We start from the raw sequence: 9582 nt of genomic DNA, 5'->3' as shown, positions 1-9582 counted from the left end.
ACATCAATATGCCTAGCACACGGGGATGAAACTGAACACAAATGTACACTGGGAGTTGAAGTAGGTGAAAAGGTCAAATTTGAAATTCTCCATGAAAGTTTAGCTAATTTTTAGAAAGGCAACAAGTGTGTTAAGGGAAAATAAAAAAATGTGAGAAAATGGAAAATATAGAATTAAAATGTTTGTAAATGGGAAGGCAGGAGGGGGTGAAGGGAGGGTAGGGACAAGGGGAAAAGATGAGAACCAAGACCTGTCATGTAAAGGTACAAGATCCCAGTAATGAATGTAACTGTATTATATACCTAGAATGTTCCAATAAACCCAATTTAAAAAAAAGATTTTAGAGTTTAAAATGCTTCTTTTCATGACACCTCTCTAAAATGAGTTGCAAGTTTCAAGAGCTTTTATGTTGTAACTAGCTTGGTTTAAAATATTTTCTTTATTGAGCTATATGACATAGCTGGATGAAAGTCAAATATAGTTTGGGATTTAACTAATTATTATTAAATATGACTCATAAATTGACCTAAGCAAAATATAAATTGGTATTTTTTTCTTTTTTATAGAAAATATAGGTAATTATTTTGAAAATATGCACAATACATTTGTCAAAACAACTGAAAAGAAGACAACATAACATTGTTGTTTGTTTCCTATTAAAAGGAAGATAGAACTTGCCTCTGTATCAATTTCTAAAAAATCATTCATGAGTAGGAAGGCAGAAATATTCCCTCATTCACTTGAAACAGGATTTTGCAAATAAAGATCAAAGTACCTGAGCCTATCACACTTTTTTCTTTTAGATCACAATGAGTACTTTGAAAGATAAATAAATACTTAGATAAAACTAAGTACAAAAAATGAATTTCCTTGCCTTTCTAAATGCAAACATCTGGATAATCATACTTTTTGTTCATTAAGTTTATTGAATACATTTTAGGTATTCATGATCACATTCATCATTGGGAATTTGTATCTATATATCATATAACTTGGTTTCTGTTTTTCTCCATTCCCCTTACCTCCCATCCACCACTCCAACCCTCCTTATTTACAAAAACTTTGTTTCCATGATTTCCTTCTTTTCTTGTATTTTCTTCTTTTCCTTCTTTCCTTTCCTGTAGCCTGCTCTCCCCACTTTCCCTTCCCCTTTGGACTTTTTCTTCCTATTTCACATTCTGTATTATACATTCGGGGCTCATTTCCACTTTCAGTATCTCACACCAGAGAAATGATTTTGTATCAGTAATCATCTTTCATATCAATATACCCTCATAATGCGTTTTTAAAAAATGAGTGCCTATGTTTTCCAGTAAATAAATCAAAAAGGAAAATATCCCTTTTTCTGTCTGCAAAATAAATCTACAATATGTTCTGGAATAATAACATTTTTCCTGAAACAGTTTAAATTGACTTTTAGTTCATCACTTAATTGACTCAAAGACAATTTTAGACATTATGCAGACTTACCAGAAAACTTTCAAAATAATTAATAGACACATTTAACACAGTCTTAAAATTTATTTTTAATTAATTCCTTCTGTTTCTTATAATACACACAAGCTTTAACTCACATTTTACTCAATGGAATTACTTGCTGATTTGTTCAATACAATTACATTTTCATACTTGACTGATTTGAACACTCATTCAATTTGGTATTTGACACATTTTGATGCAAATTTTTTTGCCAGTACTCATTTATTTGATGTTTGACACCAAAACTAGAAGTTGCTGTTGTAGATTGTCATGTTACTTGCCACATTTTCCAACCAAACCAATTTGCTTGGTACTCTTTGACTTTGGTACTTGTCACACATCTCCAAATCAATGAATGAGGAGTGTTGAGGTGTCCCTGGATTTCATATAGAAAAGGATATAATGGCCTTAAATAACAAATGTTTTGGAGCAGCTTTAATATATCAAACACTGGGCTGATTATCAAGAAAGGAAAAAATTCTATCAGTCTAGAATTTAACAAAAGTTTTCTAAAATGAAGTGGGGTTTGTGTATGTAGTGTCACTAGCATATTATAATTTGCATGAGTCATTTCTTTACATATTTATATTCTGCTAATCCATCTATATTTCTAAAAGTTCATCTACATTAAAAATATTTGTAAATACTTTTACAAATATTGAAGGGGTTGAAGGGAGGGCAGGGGCAAGGGGACAAAATGAGAACCAAGACCTGTTGTGTAAAGGTTCAAGATCCCAATAATGAATGTAACTGTACTCTACACCTAAAATGTACCAATAAATTCAATTAAAAATATTTGAGTTCTTATTCACAAATACCTCATACTTATCAGTTTGATAGATATGGCTCTGGACAAAAATATAACTTTTGGTTCATTGTCTTTCTCTAAAAATTTTCTTCTACCAGCATCTTAACAGTCCTGAGTGTCATGGGACTAAAATCATATTTGATTTCTCATTCCGTCCTTTAACCTTGTTATTCAGTCCATCACTCCTGTCACCTTGCCTTTGGAGCATTGCTGAGGTGAACTCATTAGTCACACTGCCACAGTCTTTATCTAGAATTCATTTACCTTGTGCCAGGTAAATGAGACAGCCTTCAAGAGCCCTGTCTTCGTCCTCTCTCCTACCCAATTCATTGAACCCTCAGCGTCTGATACTATTTCCCTCCGAGCAGCATGACCTTCTTTCTCATTATCTCAGAGTAGTTGCCTGTTCTGTCTCAAGTCTAATCTTTTGATCCTTGCCTTCAAGGTCCTTGACCTTTAAGTCCACTATTACCTTTTTCACACTTACACGGTCAGCTCTTTCCAGAGAGATTGATGTGAAAACATCTTGGCATCTAACCTACTTAGTACAGTATTTAGCTGTTCTTCTTTAGCAATTGCCTTCTATTAGACTCTATTATCTTGTATCATTTCTTTTTGCCCTTCAAAAATTTTCTGCAGGCTGAATTTCTTCTTATTTTTCTCTCCCAAAAGTTGGTATAATTTAATAATTAATGTTCAAGTTTTTATTTTATGGGTCCCTTAAGAGTTAATCACTGAAATTATTTTACATATATTGAAGAAACATATCAATAAATGGTGATGTTACTAGCATGGAAAATATAATCAGATTGCTCATATTCTAAACAACTACTCACCTTGTGCCACAAAATTATTATTTTTTTCTTTTTATTGATTTTATTGATACTTTTTAAGTATACAGAACAGTTACATTCATCATTGGGATCTTGTTTCTTAATGTGACAGATCCTGGTTCTCATTTTTCCCTGTATCTCTGCCCTCCTTTCACCCCCTCTACCCTCTCCTATTTACAAAGACTTTGTTTCCATTTATTCCTTTTCTCATATGTTTTCTTTTCCCTTATTTCCTTTCCCCTACTTTTCCCAATTCCCCTACATCTTTAGCCCTTTTCTTCCTATTTCACATTGTCAGTTAGAAATTTTGGATCTTATTTACACTTTTAGTTTTTCATACCAGACAAAACAATTGGTATTTACACATGTGTGTCTTATTTATTTCACTTAGGAGTATAACCTCAATATGCATCCATTTTCCTATGAATGACTCTAGCTTCTCATTCTTTATGGCTGAGTAGTATTCCATTTTATAGAAAAAAAACACATCTTCTTTATCTAGTCTCCAACTGATGGGCAGCTGAGCTGTTTCCAAGTTTTAGCTGTTACAAACTGTGCCACTATAAACACGGGATGTGCGCAAAATTATTTTTTAAGGCCCCTTCTACCTCTAATCTGGGTCCATATCCTAATAACATTTGAATAGTTTTGTGTGTGTGTGTGTGTGTGTGTGTGTGTAACTTCTTTACTTTTAGGTCTTCATTGCTAATCTATTATCTGAAGTTATTCATATATCTTGGTAGGTAATGAATTTGTAGAGCTCCTTAGTTTTGGTGTAAACTTTCAGGCCTCGAGTGAACAGTGAACAGTGGGCTGAGTACATTCTATTGGCTACATTGCTTCTGGTCATCTGTATCATATTTGCCATCATGGCTTGGTTCTATACTTACGTGAATGCAGCAGAAGTTGAAGCTCAGTGTGATGAGGAGAAAAGAAAAGGAATACGTGAAGGAGTGACCTGTATCCCATGTCGGAGTTGGTCTCACAGACAAAGATGTGAAGCTCAGGAAGCACATGGAAAGTGGGCTGAGCCAGCTTGTGCCTTGAACTTTGTCTCCAGTGGCCGGACACTCCGCTGGGTGGCCCTTGATGGGAGAGCTTGGGAATTGTGAACTAAACCCAGAAATCTACTTTCTAAGGAGCCAGCAATGAGTCAAAAATTCTAGAGGAAGTCTTTTCTTGTGTGTGTGTAAGTTTTATGTAACCCCTTTCCCTTTTTAACAGAGAGTGTACCTTGCATTTAACTCCTCTCTTGTTACACAAATTGAATTAGTTTGGACTAACTTAATCTGAAAGGATAACAGAGTTCCATATTTTTTTCTAAAACTCTATGAGAAAAATGTTAAATGAGGAGAAGCTAATGCCAAAGGTGAATTTGCAGTTATATAATAAATGCTAGCTAGTTTTAACTGATAACTTTTTGTTTTTCTAATCCGTCTTTTTAATTATGTAAAACTCAAAAGACACTTCAAACGAAAGCCAGCAATGATGTTTAAAGTTTCAATGATGTGAGATAAATTACTGTTCCCATATATATATATATATTTACTATATTTCAGATAAGCACATGAAATTAAATACGATCTTTAAAGGTACACATTCTGTAGTAGTGTTTTTCAGAGATGCTAAGTGTACAGAACACTATGTAGAGGCTCTCTGGCCTACTTTTGGCCTATTTTTATACGTTATTTTTAAAATGCAAGTATAATTCAGATTCTCTAAAACTGGTATAGCTTGTGTTGCATATTAAACGTCAGTCTCCATTAAACTTGAACATTTCTTTTAGCAACCCATCATTCCTTCACCTTAGCTTCTGATTTTAGGTTTCTAAAGCAGCTTAGAAATTGAATAAAGCACCCTTTCATTTTCTCTGTAGTGTAAGGTGTTCATGCAGTCTGAAGCAAAACTTGAGAAATGTTCTTCCCAAGGAATTGTATGTTCTTGAGGAACTGGCTATGAATAGCTGAGCCAGTGTTTTGAATAATAATGAGGCCAATAAGAAAAATAACTGCAATTTATCACTCACTTTCTCTACATAGCTGGCCTTTCATTGACAGTGTATAATGAAGGTTTCTGGAATGGCTCTATGTACTTTCCTCAGATTACAACATTTAATCCTTATAAAACTACTAATGAGACCATTTAACAGGCAAAGAGACTGCAGTGTTGAAAGGTTAAATAACAGAAAAGATTACAATGGAAGTAGTAAGTGCTAAAACCAGTTTTATCTGATTCTGAATCCTGGTTCATAAAATGTATACTAGAAAGCCAAAATATTGAACTTTTCTGGACAAGATGAATAGGGAAAATTATTGGAGTTTATTGCTACTGGAAATTTTAAGCACTTGATAATAGTATCTGAGTGGCATAGTAATAAATATTCATCTTGGAAATGTTACAAGACAAAATTACTACAAATCTAGATTTGTAGATTTCAGTTGGCTTTATTTGCATTTCTAGAATCAGGCTGCAGTCCAGATCAAATCTAGTTCAGCAAATTTTGCACTCTGTAGATGAGCACATTTATGTATAGCCAAAGAAAAGGAAGTGACAAACAGAAAAAGAAAGTGAAATTCATAGCTCCTTTGGTTTCAGCTTTCATCTGTCATATCTGAACAGGTTTGAACAATTCCTATTTGTGATTGGATAAGACTCAGCTACTTGTTTAAGAGTAGGTTACAGTCTGTTTACACATCAAGTTAGGTTACAGAAAAAACTTTTTGCCAAAATTAAAACACATATGGAGCAGGCCTTTAGGCAGATTTTATCCAATTTAAAAGGAATAATTACAGTTTGAGGCAGGGAGAAAACAGCAGAACAAAATAAAACTAAACAGATGAGTTAATTTGTCATCTACTTAGGGATTAGACTATCATTTATGTTGACATATTTATGCAAAAAAAGACTAAAAGTATATGAAGTTTCACTAAGAATGTCTGTTTCTGTCATGAGAATAAACATATTCACTGCTTCTTTAAAATGAATTTATTTCCACCAAATATTGCATACCTAGTCACATCTTGTAAAATGATTGACTGACAATGATGATGTCTACAAATACAAATCAAAATGTGAGAAATTTTTATATCCATGAGAGCTGTTTACTAAACATTTGCTGTCAAGAATATTGATTTAATAATCTATGTTCTGAATTACTTGGATGGATGTATTTTAAAAACTTAGCAAAACTATCACATTTAATATGCATCTCATAAGAATGACTGAGTGGAGGTAAAGGAAAAGGAGTAAAAATATTTATCCCAGTGTTACATTTTATATTCTGTAATGGGAAATGAAACTAACCATTAAATTTAATTAGCAGTCTTTCTAATATACTCTACAAGAGTCAATTATTATGTGACCTATGTACAAATAAAGCACAACTTTTACATTGTTTCATTCTGCAATGGCAAATTTCTAAAATGAATCAGAATCTACATGTGTGGAATTAGTGATTCTGTATTCTTTGACTCTGAAGCATAAAGGTGATATGGGAGAAAATTATTCTCAGGCTTGAAATTGATAATCACTTTTTTCATTCCATCTCCTTAAAGTACTCATTTATTCACACATGAACAAAAAAATCATATTCTTTCAAATATTACATCATTTATCACAAAAATTTGACTTGAGTTGGACTTACATTGTTTACTTGGGCACTGTTTATATTGCTATCTAGCTGAATAAGAATTTTCAAGTCATAATTGATAATCCTATATGATTCCTTGATAAAATAAACATTGATTGCGATAAAAGTTTATCCTGTACAATTCCTTTAAAATTAATTTAATTTAATTTTATTTTATTTGTCATTGAGTTTATTGGTACTTTTAAAGTATACAGTACAGTTACATTCATCATTGGGATCTTGTACCTTTACATGACAGATCTTGGTTCTCATTTTTCCCCATATCCCCGCCCTCCTTTCACCCCCTGTACCCTCCCCTATTTACAGAGATTTTGTTTCCATTTTTTCCTTTTCTAATATTTTTTCTTTTCCCTTATTTCCTTTCCCCTACCCTTCCAGCTTCCCCTACACCTTTAGCCATTTTCTTCCTATTTCACATTATAAATTTTTAATCTAATTTTCATTTTTAGTTTTTCATACCAGACAAAACAATTGGTATTTACACATGTGTGTCTTACTAATTTCACTTAGGAGTATAACCTCAAAATGCATCCATTTTCCTATGAATGACTCTAGCTTCTCATTCTTTATGGCTGAGTAGTATTCCATTTTATAGAAAAACCACATATTCTTTATCTAGTCTCCAACTGATGGGCAACTGGGTTGTTTCCAAATTTTAGCTATTACAAACTGTGCTGCTATAAACATGGTTGTTTATATATCACTGTGGTATGATTCTTTAATTATTTTGGAAAGATACACAGCAGAGGCATGGCTGGGTCAAATGGAACCTCTAATCCTAGTTCTTTTTTTATGGGGTACAGTGTGGCATTTTAATGCACGTTTTTAATGTGTAATGCTTATTTCAGAGTAAGTGGAATACCTATAATCTCAGACACACTGTAGATAATTTTGTTGCGTTTGGGAACATTCAAAATCTTCTGTACTATTTTGAGGTATTTCAGTTAGTTATTACCATCCACAGTCATCCTACTGTCCTGTAGAACACAAGAAGTTATACCTGCTGCCCAACTAACCTCCGTACCCGGTAACTATCATCCTAGTTCTTTGAGGTATCTCCATATTGATTTCCACAGTGGTTGCATCAGTCTGCACTCCCACCAACAATGGAGAAAGGTTCCTTTCTACCCACTTGCCTGCAAACATTTGTTATTGATTGATTTTTTTAATAGCAGCCATTCTTTGTGGGGTGAGGTGGAATCTCAGTGTTGTTTTCATCTGCACCTCTCGAATGACCAGTAGTGTGGAATATTTTTTTCATATATTTACTTGCTGCTTTTACTTCTTTGTCTGAGAAGCATCTTTTCATTTTGGATGCCCATTTTTTAATCAGGTCTTTATATTTGGGGGGGTGTTTTTTTGAGTCCTTTATGTATTCTAGATAATAGACCTTTGTCTGAGGAGCAGCTGGTAAAATTTTTCCCACATTGTAGGTTGTATCTTAGCTCTGTTGGTGGTTTCTTCTGAAGTGCAGAAGCTTTTTAATAAGATGAGGTCCCATTTGTTGATTCTTTGTGCTGGTTCCCGTGCTACTGAGGATTTGTTCATAAAGTTTTTTCCTATGCCAATGTCTTGGAGGGTTCTACCTAACATATCTTCCAGCAAGTTTAGTGTTTGTTTTAATATTTAGTCCTTTAACACACTTGGATTTTAGTTTAATGCATGGTGAAAGATAAGGGTCTGGTTTTAATCTTCAGCAGGTTGAAATCCAGTTTATGCAACACCATTTATTAAAGAGGATATCTTTCCTCCAGTGGGGATTGTCAGCTCCTTTGCCAAAGATGAGGTAGCTGAGTGTATCTGGAGCTGTTTCTGTGTCTTCCAATTTATTCCACTGATCCTCAGGTCTTTTTCTTTGCCAGTACCATGCTTTTTTATCACAGTGGCTTTGTAGTATAGTTTCAAACTGGGTATTGTGATACCCCATATCTCTGTTGCTTAGAATTGCTTTTGCTATTTTAGGTCTCTTCTGGTTCTAAATAAATTTTTGGATTATTTTCTCTTATTCTGTAAAATATACTGTTGGAATTTCAATCAGCATTGCATTGAATCTCTATAGCAGTTTTTGGTAGCATGGCCATTTTCACTATGTTGATTCTTCCTACCCAGCAACAGGGGATAGCTTTCTAGTTCCTTAAATCCTCTTCCACCTCTTTATTTTTTTTCTGAGTGCTGTCATTTTCAGTGTAGAGGTCTTTTGCTTCCTTCATTAGATTGATTCCTAGATATTTCATGTTTTGGATGTTATTGTGAAAGGATTTGTTTCCCTAATTTCTTTTTAGTAAGTCTGTTATTTATGTGCAAGAAGGCTATTGACTTTTTAGTGTTTACCTTGTTTCCAGGTACTGTACCAAATTTGTCAATTAAGTTTAGAAGCCTTTTGGCAGGTTTTTTTGGGGTTCTTCTATGTAGAATATCATCTTCAGCAAATAATAACACTTTAACTTCTTCATTTCCTACTGTTATTGCTTTTATTTCTTTCTCATGTCTAATTTCTGTGGCTAATATTTCCAGAACTATTTTTAACAGGAGTGGCTATAGTGGGCATCTGTGTCTTGTTCCTGATTTTAGCATAAAGGTTTTCAGATTTTGGACTTTTAATTGATGTTGGCTGTTGGTTTTTCATAGATAGCCTTTATCAAGTTGAGCTAAAGACCATCTATTCCAATTTTCTGAAGGTTTTTTTTTTTTAAATCATGAATGGTTGCTGAATTTTGGTGAATGCTTTTTCTGCATCTATTGAGGTAATCATATGGTTTTGGTCCTTGACTCTTTTAGTATAGTATACTACATTTATTGATTTACATATATTG

The sequence above is a fragment of the Fukomys damarensis genome, unplaced genomic scaffold (genome assembly GCF_012274545.1).
Source record: "Fukomys damarensis isolate Sample0158 unplaced genomic scaffold, DMR_v1.0_HiC HiC_scaffold_15, whole genome shotgun sequence".
NCBI lineage: Eukaryota > Metazoa > Chordata > Mammalia > Rodentia > Bathyergidae > Fukomys > Fukomys damarensis.
This window is presented reverse-complemented; position numbering follows the sequence as displayed.